The sequence below is a fragment of the Rhipicephalus microplus genome, chromosome 9, assembly GCF_043290135.1.
Source record: "Rhipicephalus microplus isolate Deutch F79 chromosome 9, USDA_Rmic, whole genome shotgun sequence".
NCBI lineage: Eukaryota > Metazoa > Arthropoda > Arachnida > Ixodida > Ixodidae > Rhipicephalus > Rhipicephalus microplus.
In genome coordinates, this window is record NC_134708.1 from 10,820,886 (window position 1) to 10,833,091 (window position 12,206).

Below are 12,206 nucleotides of genomic sequence, written 5' to 3' on the forward strand. Positions count from 1 at the left end.
ATACGACAAAACTTGCGCTGCAACCAGCCTCCCCTACCACCCACCAGTGCAGGTCTCCAGAAGGGGCCCCAGCCGGCAAGCTAACGGAGGGCGAACGAAGCCAAACCGGCTAGCGCAGAACCGAAAGAAAGGGACCGACGACGTTCGGGAGAAGAGAAGTTTAACGCTCGCCCCGCTCACTTCTGGCGCGTGGCGGTTCGTTTGCAGCGTCGGCGGAGCCAGTTTAGCGGACGCGCGCCGCCAGCTCTGACCCACTTGGACAGGAGACCGTCAAGGGACGTGTGTGTCGGCCTGTCCTCCGCATCGCACGAGCGCCCCACGGAGAAGCAGCCGGAGGGTTCGGCTGCACTGAGAGCGGTTTCACTCTCGGCCCCGACGTTTCGGCGAGAATCTTGCTCTCCGACTCGCTTTTTCTTAACGGGAGTCTTTTTACCCGTTTTCTCCGTCTGCGGCGAGTTTCATCCGGATCTACGGGAGGTTGCGTGCTCCGGCTACGGCTCCGGTGAGTACTTGCTATTGTCGTTATCATCTATTAGTTTGTCTGTGTGAGTTGTCGTTCGGACGTGCGTTCAGCCTGGAGCAAAATTGCAAGCCAACATGTCAACAGTTCCTCTGGCGCAAACTTTGAAAGACGCCAACCGAGGTGAAGACATATTTGAATTGACGTTTCGGCTCCCTCATCGGGGCATTGTTCAAATGAAGCTATATTTTACAATACATACAATATGAAGTAAATATGTTTTCACCTTGGTCGACGATTTCTAAAATTTTGACCAGTGTATCATTGCCAGTAGACAATTTCGTTACTGTTGATTTCAACAATCTCTCATAAGTCTCTCATAATCATAATCTCTCATAAGCTGCATGGTCGCGCTAACGTAAGAGCGTTTTTTTTTTCACAGTGCTCGCATGCTTGATGACGATACACGGTTAACATGTACGATTTGCGAGTAATGTTTTTGTGTCTATCGTTCTCAAATCTACGCGGCTATGTGTCACTTTTAGGGAAATTAAAAGGTATTCCGTAACAACCCAACATGGAACAACATTTCATATTTTCTTTGTTAAGCGACCATCGAAGCAAGATTGAACATAGTGATTAAAGCTAGATTACGTCCATTTACATTGTTCAGCCACGTATGCTGCGGTAATAGATGTCACCTTACGTGTACATGAACGGTGATGTGACCGAGAGATTTCTTTTCGAACAGCGTTCATAAATTGTTTCCGAAAGCGTGTGTCACGTACATTAGGTCCGTACCAACATCTCTTGTCAATCTGAGTATCAAATTATCATGAATGCACCATGCCCACAACTTGCACTTTCTATAGGTTTTACGTAATGGAGTGTAAGCGCCTCCTAGATATCGCTCCCGAGTCTTGTCTGATGAAACACCTTTGAGATGTCGGTGGTGGTAATGTTGCAGCCGGCGGGGTTCGCCTGGCATGCACGACGTTCTGAATGCTAAATGCAGTTCAGACAGAGTAAAGATAAAATCACCGCGTCTCATGATGAAACCAGCGCTAAAAAGTACACACACTCAGAGAGGACACAGACGAGCACTTACTAGCAACTGAAAATTTTATTTCGAAGCGAACACTAATATATGCAAACACGCATGTGCGTCATTCCAAACCTCCTGTATTTTTTAGCGCTTGTTTCATCATGAACCTTTACGAACACGCCCAACTGGCAGTCATCCCAACAGCATATCCATGGAGTGAATGATGATGAGTGGGACGAAGCATCCATCCGTCTATCCATCCGTCCGTGCATGCGTCCACACGTACGATCGCGTTCGAGAATGCAGACGGCGCGTGGGTAACACCGAAGAGACGCAAGCCAAGAAAGCCCAGCGCTAGCGTCTCCAGCGCACCAGGCGCTTTGTTTCGTCCATGGCCCACCAACGATTTGCCACATACGGCGACTATTCAGGAGACTGAGAGAGGCACTGCACGTTCGCGCACTGAGGCAAAGCGCGCTCAGCAACCAATCGGAGAGTAGCTGCACTTCGGAGAGTGTCGGCATAGAAACGCCATCTAGGAAATGACACGAGAAATGGCCATCCATTTCCTTTTTTTCTCTTTTGTCTGTCCTCTCGTTTACGCCTGATTGGTGACAAGGTTAGATTATAAGGAGCTTCGCCTCTGAAATAAACGAAGGTAGCGGTGTGCATAGCCGTCAGTTTTCTCAACTAAGTACCTAGTATACGTTTCAGCACTCTGCGCGACCGCACATTGAACTCTTGCCTTTCGACGAAAGGCAATCGAATCCTGGAACAGTGGTTCCATTCAGTGCCGTTGACCAAAGCTCCAGATGAATTTGCTTTGCCGCCCTATTTTCTTTAACACGCAATGAACTAATTACAACGTTAGCACGCACAGGCGCCTTCGCGCCGCGACTGCATGCGAATGTGGCCGCGCGGCCAGGAAAATACCAAACAAGTATTAGAGAATATACGTGACACTGGACTGTTGCAATTTATCCGGCGATCGGATTCGCAACACAGCCTCTTTTTAGAGACTGGTGCTGTGATATAAAACTTGTACGACAGACGCCTCCTGACCCTTGAAACCAAGAGTGCCGGAGACAGGCTGCTTCTGATAACCCGACACTAGCGGTTTTATCACATCGTCGTACCTTTTTTTGTGTTTTATACGTTTCCCCGTGATCTTGTATATACACAACGTGCATTTAACGAAGCTTTTAAGGCCGCTTCACAGCCACTCTACATCGACCACCAGAAAATCATCCTCTAACAGCTCATTTTGTTTTGTATGGCGCTCTTTGGCCAGCACTGGCCCTTCAGCCACTAACCTCCAATAATCAATCAATCAATCAATCGCGGCCAGGAAACGAACTCTCGACCTCTCGTTTGGAAGCAGAACCCCGCATCTGCGCAGACAACGTATAGCGCGTGAAACTGTACTCTTTGTCGAAAAGATGCCTTTTTCAACCCGTTCCGGAGAGCACGCGATATGTAAACATCGTTACACGAGGCCGACCTTCGAGTGAGCACAACAAGCGAGAAAGGTTACTGGACTCATCCGTTGCGATAACCAACTCAATAACGTACCCAAACAAGTGCGTGCGGAATTTTCCTATAGACTTATAAATCCTGAAACACTAACCCTCTTTAGAGAGCGCTTAGGCAGAACCGACTGGAGCAATGTGTTCGCAGCGAGTGCCGCCAATTTGGCATACGATTTATTTATGAACAAGTTCACCGAAATATACCTTCAATGTTTTCCCCTAAAGTCATTTAAAACATTTAAAAAAAGTCGGAAACCTTGGGTAAATAAAGAATGCCTTAAGCTTATAAGAAAGCGGGACCAATTGTTCAAGGCATTTATTGTGAGTAAGTCCCCTGAAGCCCTCAAAGCATTTAAAAAGCACCGAAACTTTGTCACCAAACGCCTTCGTGATGAAAAGAAACTATATTATTCGAACCTGTTTAACTCAACGCAAGGGCGTACAGAAAACGTTTGGAAGGCAATTAACAGTACGCTTAATAATCCACCGGAGGAATTAACCAAAATTGTGAAAGATGGTACAGAAATTCAAGGGCCTGATTTAGCTGATGCATTTAACGACTTCTTTTTGTCAGTTGGCGGCCCTACAACCAGTAGTACTTCTTTAAAATATATGAATATTCGAAATAACCAAACAATATTTCTAGAACCAATTTCAGAGAGTGAATTAGTAGCGACATTTTTGACACTCAGTAATAGCAAAGCCACTGACGCGGACAATATTCAGATGAAACCTGTTAAGTATGTTATTGACATACTAGCACCCTGTCTTGCCTACATTTTTAACATATGTTTGTCCACAGGACATTTCCCGCGAAACATGCAGATAGCAAAAGTGACAGTTATCTATAAAAAGGGTCCCAGAAATGACATGTCCAACTACCGCCCTATATCGATTCTACCTGTATTCTCTAAGGGTCTGGAAAAAATAATTTTGAAACGTTTGAACTCTTTTACTGACAAGTTCAACTTGATTACTTCAGCGCAGTATGGCTTCCGGAAAAATAAATCTACTGAGCTCGCGCTACTGGCACAAAAAGAATACATTCTAGAGAATTTTGAATCCCGAAATATGGTACTCGGTCTTTTTCTTGATTTCTCAAAAGCCTTTGACCTCATTAATCATAAAATTCTCCTACAAAAGTTGGACCATTACGGTATAAGAGGCGTTGCACACAAATTGATCACTTCATACTTGCAACACCGAACTCAATTCGTCGTAATTCAAGGCAAACATTCCGCAACAAAATCCATTAAAACAGGCGTCCCGCAGGGAAGCATTTTGGGACCGTTTCTCTTTATACTTTACGTTAATGAGATAGTTCGTATTGATGAATCTGCCCATTACATTATATATGCTGACGACACAAGTTTGTTTTTTTCAAGCAGATGTAGCAGCGATCTAGGTAGCCGAGCGAATAACGCACTGTCTAAAATTAACACATGGGCCCAAGAAAACTCTCTAAAACTAAACATAAAAAAAACAAAAGCTGTTTTATTTCACCCCCGCCACACACAAGTTCAGTTTCCCATCATTTCGTTAAATAATTTAGAAATTGAAGTCGTCAAAAGTTTTAAATCATTAGGCGTGTATTTTTCACAAAACATGACATGGGATGATCACGTGAACCATATTATTACTAAACTATCTCGTATAATCGGCGTCATGCGCCGTCATTGCTACTATTTTCCTGTTTCTGTAAACATGCTCATATATAACTCGTTGTTTTCTTCATTATTGAATTATGCCTTTCTTGTATGGTCCACAACGACAACTGTAAACGTTTGCAAACTTACCATCTTGCAAAAGAAAGCTTTGCGTCTTGCCTCTAAATTACCACATCGCAGCCACACAGCAGAATTGTTTAAAAAACACTACATCATTCAGGTTGCATCAATATATGATTATAAACTAAGCCGTTTATATAAGTTCGGTTTATTGAAAAATAATGATACGATTGCTAGAATAGCCAGGTTAGAGAAAAATTTTCCTGCTTATAATGTACGTCAACCTGAAGTGTGGCACATATCAAAATGTAGAACGAAATACGGTAATCAAATGTTAAAGTTTCAACTGCCTGCACTTCTAAACCGCATAATTAGGGAACATAACATTGATATATCTAGCATATCACCAAAAAAATTGCGATTAGTGTTTATATAATAATGTGATCTAGCGACTACCTCGGTGATCTTTCATTGTAATCTTTCATTGTTTCTTTTTTTAGTGCACATTGTGAAACACTTTTATTTTGGTTGTCCTTAGCCGCACGTCTTTCTGTGCTACCCTGTGTACTAGGGGGTCAGGGCTTCTCAAGCTGTTCTCACAGCTTTTACCTGCCCTCCTCGTAACATGTATTTTGTTGTTGCGGAATAAATTTCAAATTTCAAATTTCAAATTTCAAATTTCATAAGCCTAACGCGAAGAGCAAGCGGAAGTGAACGCATCTATTCGAAGTACACCTCGCCACGACGAGCCATCGCGGAGAGACCGTTAGCTCGCGCTGAACGCCACTTCCACAGCTCGCGGCTACTGTGGCATCGTTACACGCGCACTATTACCGGGACCTTGAGGGACCGAACGACCGTCGTGCGTCTTCTTCTTCTTCTTCTTCTTCCTGGTCCGATAGAGGACCGCAGACAGGCGACCTCCATGGACACGTACAACACAGTAAGCCACATCTTGATGACCATACGGGAATCGGAGATCTTCTGATCGGGTCGATCGGCCCATTAGAAAAGGAAACTTCAGCGGCGACCTTACAAAAGCCCGTTCGCATAGTGCTTGTGGGAGGCCGAGATTTGGATGGAACACGTGCGTCTCGTTGTAAATCAGAAGCAGCATGCTTCGGACTGCTAAGGTTCTCAGAAGACCTCTCTTCGCGAACGATGCATGATACATGTCATTACAGAGTTCGCGAGGTCATCGGGAAGTTGGTTTTCGTGTTTATTTCTTTCATGTTGCAATGAGGTTTCTAAATCGTTTGGTAACGCCATTAGCAACTCGAATGGACGTTCAGTAGCCGAAACCCAACTGCATGAAAGTCCACCATTTTTTATTTATGAAATTCCTCAATTGACAGTCCACAGCACCCTGTGCGGCAACATAGTTCGCATGGTTTTTCTACTTCTCCTTGTCATGTTCTGGCCAGTCCTTAATATCTGTGCACTTGCAAATGTACGCATGGTCGGCAAAGAATATAACACAAGAACTGCAATAACAGCGTAAACGAAAGCACGCCCGCTTAGTACATCCACTAATATCTGTTGTTACCGTTATTGACTTCAAATGTTACGTCATCCGAGTCAATCATGGTCATTCTTCACGCCTGTGCGGTACCAGAGCAATTCGCCACTTCTTCTACTTATTTTTTTCTTCTGTATATGCCCCGTGCTTCGTACAGACACTCACGAACGACCTGCACAGTATAAGATCCCTTACTAATGGGAATGGCTGACATCATTAAAACTGGATCTTTGTAGGATCGTGGTAACTGCATTGATGCCAATGTACCCCCCTTCAATGTGCAAAACACCCTCGCAATGCAACTGCAACTGGATAACGCGTACTGAGCATACCTATACTGTACTTAACTGGAGTCGATATGTAGTGTGGGTACATAATTTGGGGCTCGTCTCATACAACATTAGGACATTAATACAAGGAGTAGTCAACCGTCCACCTAACCATGTCCTATTCATGCCATAAAATACAGACGGTAGGCTTTTCTTTGTCTATACCTTACGTGCCACGCTTCAGCACTGTGTGCAGCACATAACAACGGTATGGCGCTAAACCCACATTGATTGGTTAGACGGGCGGTCGGCTACTCCTTTTCCTTATGTTTCACCTTCGGCATTGCAGTCCCGTGCGAAATTGCGGCGATACAGCAGTAAAAAACTAAGTCAAAATCACTGTACTTATAGCGCTTCTAGAATTCTACTGTTGTAGCGTCTTATAGAATTGGCATCGCCGTTGTTTCAGCACGGCAGACAAGCGACCCGCAAATTAATTAGAACACTGCACCAGACGCCAGGCCGACCAGCGGCAAGCAATGTGGGCCACCTATGTGCGACTGATAGACCTTGGCGGCGTGGCCGGCAGGCAGTGCACTCGCTTTTTTAAACGTCGCCAGACCTCCCACTTTTCTTCGAGGCCAACAGCAGCAGCACTGGGTGTCCCCCCCGCTGATCGAAAGTGGGGCCCAGCGACGCCACGTTCCACAAATTCCACTGCTCCCTCACTCCGCTGCGGAACTGGAATAATGGGGGTAAATAAGCAAAACACGCAATACGTCAAAAGCGTAATGCGTGCCACGCGTATATAGGCTCGCGACAGGTCGGCCCAATCAATGGGCGCTTGAAAGTGTCGCTTTTCAGCGCGGCTGGCGGCCGACGCCCTTCGCCACGCCACGGCGACTCGCTTTTAAAGGCGCGCGGCCGCCAAAGCAGAGCAATGCACACCGGGCGCCCGCTGAGGCCTGGCACGGCAGTTTATAGATAACTTAATTAAGGAGAGAGCGGTATCTCTAGTGCACGTCGTGTAAGAAACCCATGCGACTCCGCGGGAGGGCTGTATATAACACACCGTGTTACAGTAACGCCGCGTTGCAGCGCGATAAAGAGGTGCGCTGCGCCCCGAAGAAAAGCAGGGCGCGCGCCGGGACCATGGGAGAACAACGGACAGCGCGTTTTCCGTTCAAGCTGACAGGCGCTGACACTGATATCAAGCATTTGAGGCGTGTGTGAAAATGTTTTCCCGACGCGAAAACGTCTTTGTCAACCTCGCAACCTCGGTGTACTTCCGATTAATGAAATGAAAAAAAAATATCCATTTTACGTTATTTACACATATCACAAACACAAGTCAGACTTGTAGCCAAAGGCTAGCGGGGGGGGGGGGGGGGGGGGTTAGCATAAACAAATGCCTATGAAATCCTATAGCACAGTAAGAATTACGAGCAGCTATAGTGATAGTTCCCCAGTCAGAGGCATCTACTGAATTCTAAAATTAATACATAGTAAGTCGATCTTGAAAACGCAGTTCGTTTAATGTTCAATGTTAACTACGTCTCTTCCTTTGTCGACGGCGGTGTTGTCATCAATTCGTCATTGTGAAATCCCTTACTGCCTCAGGCGTTGCGAAAATGGATGCTTTAATCTGCTCTGAGGGGAACCTCGACGACGGCACGCGTTATAATCTGCATATTCGGTGTTTCTACTTATCCAAAGGAGCTCTAGAGCCCGAAAGCAGCACTGAAGCATTCACAATGTGTCGATACAAGTACGCTGTCGCGATTATTACACTTGTCGTCAGCAGCTCTATACCTGCTGTTACGGCTTGTGCATCGCTGCAAGATCTTAACGTATACAGCTGAACCGCCGGCGGAGCTGAGACGTCAACGACGCAAGACGCCCCGTGGCGCGGCCGGCGTCATTGTCTTTTTTCGTGCCGCGAGGAACCGCCCAGTCGAAACACAACTGGGACATGGGGCGTTGCAAAAAGCAAGCTACACACTCCATCGGCAGGGTTTCTTATATTTGTCCTTTATTTATTTTACTTTATTTCGATTATTATTATTTTGGCTCACAAATCGCGCATTCAGGTCTCGGTTAAGCGTTCCAGATTATCCGACCGCCACAGCACACAGCACGCACACATACAAGCTGCGACTTCATTACTATAATGCGCGCAGCCTACACTACCTCAACTATACACCCTTAATTGCCCCGCATACGTTTTAACAGCGGTACTGTTTAAGCTGGTTTATATATGGTCGGCACTGCGCACACAACTCGGCGATTATGCGCCACGAAAAGCGGGTACGTGCCAAGCAGTTCCCGGCATAGCGTAGCCGTGCATAGTTTAGTACAGCAAAGGAACGGGAAAGAGGTGTCTCGTACCTCCTTCCCGAGTGATATGATGGTGAAAAATGCAGAGAGAAGAGAGAGTAATGGCTTACATAGCCTCGTATAGTACACTTCATGCACCAAAGCCAGTGGGTATGTACACAGCAGCTCATATAGCATAGCATAGCGTTGCGTTGTACAGCATAGCAAGGGGGTGGGAAAGAAGAGCGAGGGGTGAGGAGAAATGATGTGACGGTGAGCAATAAGGGGAGGAGGAAGGCAGAGGGTAAAGCGTGGCACATATCTCTGTGTAGTTAGTTTCGCAAGGGTATGGGAAAGGGAATCAAGCGACGGAAGTAGTAGTGTGAAAGATGGGAGGACGCAAGGCAGGAGACGGGACAATATAGAAAAAAAATATAAACAAACATACACGAAGCACTCAATCGATAGGTTTGCCAGTTGGTGGCGCCCACTTGCCAGCTCACGTTTCATAGACGCGGAACTGGCTCTAATTTCTTTTTTTTTTTTTGTTTCGATAATACCTGTTCTGTACGACAGAGCAGTTTAATCGAACAGCAGCACCACACGCGGCGGGCTGGCTTCAGAAAGCAGGCAACCTTGTTCGAGACAGAGACGGAAGGCGCGTCGTTAAAACGCTCGTTTTTCCGGAGCTCGCTTCTTCGAAACGAGCAGCCGGCGGCGACGTGATGCCGAGATACCGAGCCCGTTAGCTGTCCCGGTGGCTCCCCGCTGACGTTGCACAAGGCCGACCGGATTTGCCCGCAATGGGTGCGTGTCCGGCGGCGAAAAATGGATGAAACGGAAAGTCGAAAAGTGCGACTGCCACATGCGGCGTGCCACGCGAGAAAGCAGTTCATTCCTACGTCCTTTTCTCTCTCTCTCTCTCCCTCTCTCTCTCTCTCTCATTCAAATCGACGAGCCACATATCTTAACAGCAGTCGTTTGGAGTCCTTAAAAAAAAAAAAAAACGGCATCACTAACAACGGCCGCATTCTTGAACGAGGCGAGAATGCTGGCAGCCCGAGTGCACAGATTAAGGTGCGCGTTAATAATAACAGGGATTTCGCGCGCCAAAAACTGCAATTTCGTTATGGGGCACGTCGTAGTAAAGTGCTGCCTAAAATTTTGACCACCTTTGGTTCTTTAACATGCACCGACATCACACACAACACACGGGCCTCTATAGCATCTAAACTGCGTCGAAATGTGACCGCCGCGGCCGGAATCAAACTCGCTACTTTTAGGTCAGCATCTAAGCACCATGACCACTGATCCGCCACTGCCGACGTAGGCGCACGTTGTTCGATTTCAATTCAATTCAATTTTATTTACAAGAAAACAATCTGGAGGGACACATGGGCAAAAAGCTGTCGCAGCAGCTTGACGAAGGCCCAGAGTCCTTCACATGGCAATAGCACATATACGACACATGTCAACAAGTGTTTTTACATGCCACTCACATCGAAAGCATTATACATACAGAGATCGAAATAACTCCAGTTGGTAAAAATTTCCAAAGCCCTCCAGTGTGTTCCTAATAATCATATTGTGGTTTTGAGACCTAAGGGCCCACATTCATTGATAATATTAACGTTATTGGACGGATTACGAATGAATCGACGACAGCCCCCCGAAGCTACAGCCAACGCTGCGACAATCTGTACAAACGAACAGCTCTGCACACGTTATCAAGTGGAGTAAGCAACTAACTGCGCCAGCATGCCTTGCACTCATTAACGAGAGAACTTTCATTTCGTGATATCGATCACATACGCACGGATCAAACTGTGTGGCAATCGTGATAGGCACTGTAAGACACTTGCACGTTTAAATAGGACGTCGCCACTAGTCAACTAAGTCGCTTGGCGAGTGCTTATCGTATTATTCCAATTTTTCCTATCAGCGTCGTCCTATTTTTCACCTGCACGCCACAAACGTTTTGCAAGGGATATATATATATATATATATATATATATATATATATATATATATATATATATATATATATATATATATATATGTGTGTGTGTGTGTGTGTGTGTGTGTGTGTGTGTGTGTGATATAACACACAGTAATGCAAGGAATGTACAGGGGAAGTTATTAGAACCAATGGAATGTAAATAAGAAGAAAGAAAAGTGGATGAAAAAATAACCAGCCCTGCCCACGGCTGCTTATTTTTTCATCCACTTTTCGTTCTTCTTATTTACATTCCATTGGTTCTAATAACTTCCCCTGTACATTCCTTGGAATTACTGTCTGTTAGATCTCATTAATATTGTGTTAAAACACGGAAAAACGAGCCCTTAGGTATACATACCTCACCTAAAGCAGGAAACATTTCAGGCGTTCTGTAACTTTGTCTCAGATCTGCTGATAAGTAATGTGTCTGGACTACCAACGTTGCTTCATTTAGAGACCAGCATTGTTAATCTTTAATTGCACTGGATCGCACGCGATGAACATTCGGCAGATTGCAATGCAAATATCACACGGTACGCTTTTTAAAAATAAATGCTGTAGTACATGGCGCTATCCTACGTGACAGTTCATTTACATTGTGCATCAAGTGCCAAGCAATGCGCATCGCATGCACTAACAGAACGACAGTGCACTTCAAGTCCAGCGTCAAGGTCACGTATCACGGGCGACGGATCGTGTATTTATTTGTTTTTTATTTATTTATTACATACTGCAGTCCTATAAGGACCAAGCAGGAGGGCAGATGGGAAAGTTACATGTATCGCATGGTAGCGGTGAATACATATCAATTAGCATGTTTTGGTCATACACACGAATAGTATAGATATATAAACAAATACACACATACATACATTTATACACACATTTCCAGGTAAAAAAAAACGTTGCACAGTGCAAAACTCATTGTAAACTAGAAAGTTGCAACGATCACACTGTCTCTAGGTCAAGTAAACAAAACCATTATACAGTAGAGCTCGTACATTCAAGGACCACACTAAATTTTTCAACTTCAAAAAAAAAAAAATCAGACAAATACGCACTTTTCCTAACAAACAATGAAAACCCACGACTAAAACATCCTCAACCGTTCGAGAGCTACACGAAAACTAGAAAAGCACCAGCAATCGGTCAGCAAACCTCTGAAACAAAGACGATAATTATTCTAAGGCAGCAAACACCTTCGCTGAAAAAGCAGCCGCAGTTCGCGCAGAGAAAACCGAACTCGGTAATGCATTCCAATCCGCAATTGTCCGCGGGAAGAAAGAGTATTTGAATAGATTTGTGCGAGCTTTGTAAGGAAGAAGATTGTGTGAGTGGCGAT

General features: G+C 45.3%; 2 protein-coding genes across 2 annotated transcripts in view; one reads left to right on the plus strand and one right to left on the minus strand.

Annotated features, from left to right (window-relative positions):
* LOC119164854 (DNA (cytosine-5)-methyltransferase PliMCI-like) overlaps window positions 1-12,206 on the minus strand; it is a 123,718-nt gene that overhangs the window by 44,255 nt on the left and 67,257 nt on the right. The window lies entirely within an intron of this gene.
* The window catches only part of LOC119163468 (uncharacterized), a 53,764-nt gene continuing 41,649 nt past the window's right edge, over window positions 92-12,206 (plus strand). The window contains exon 1 of the mRNA XM_075873125.1: window positions 92-502. The gene's annotated coding sequence lies outside the window, so the exon portion shown is untranslated. The remainder of the gene's footprint in view (window positions 503-12,206) is intronic.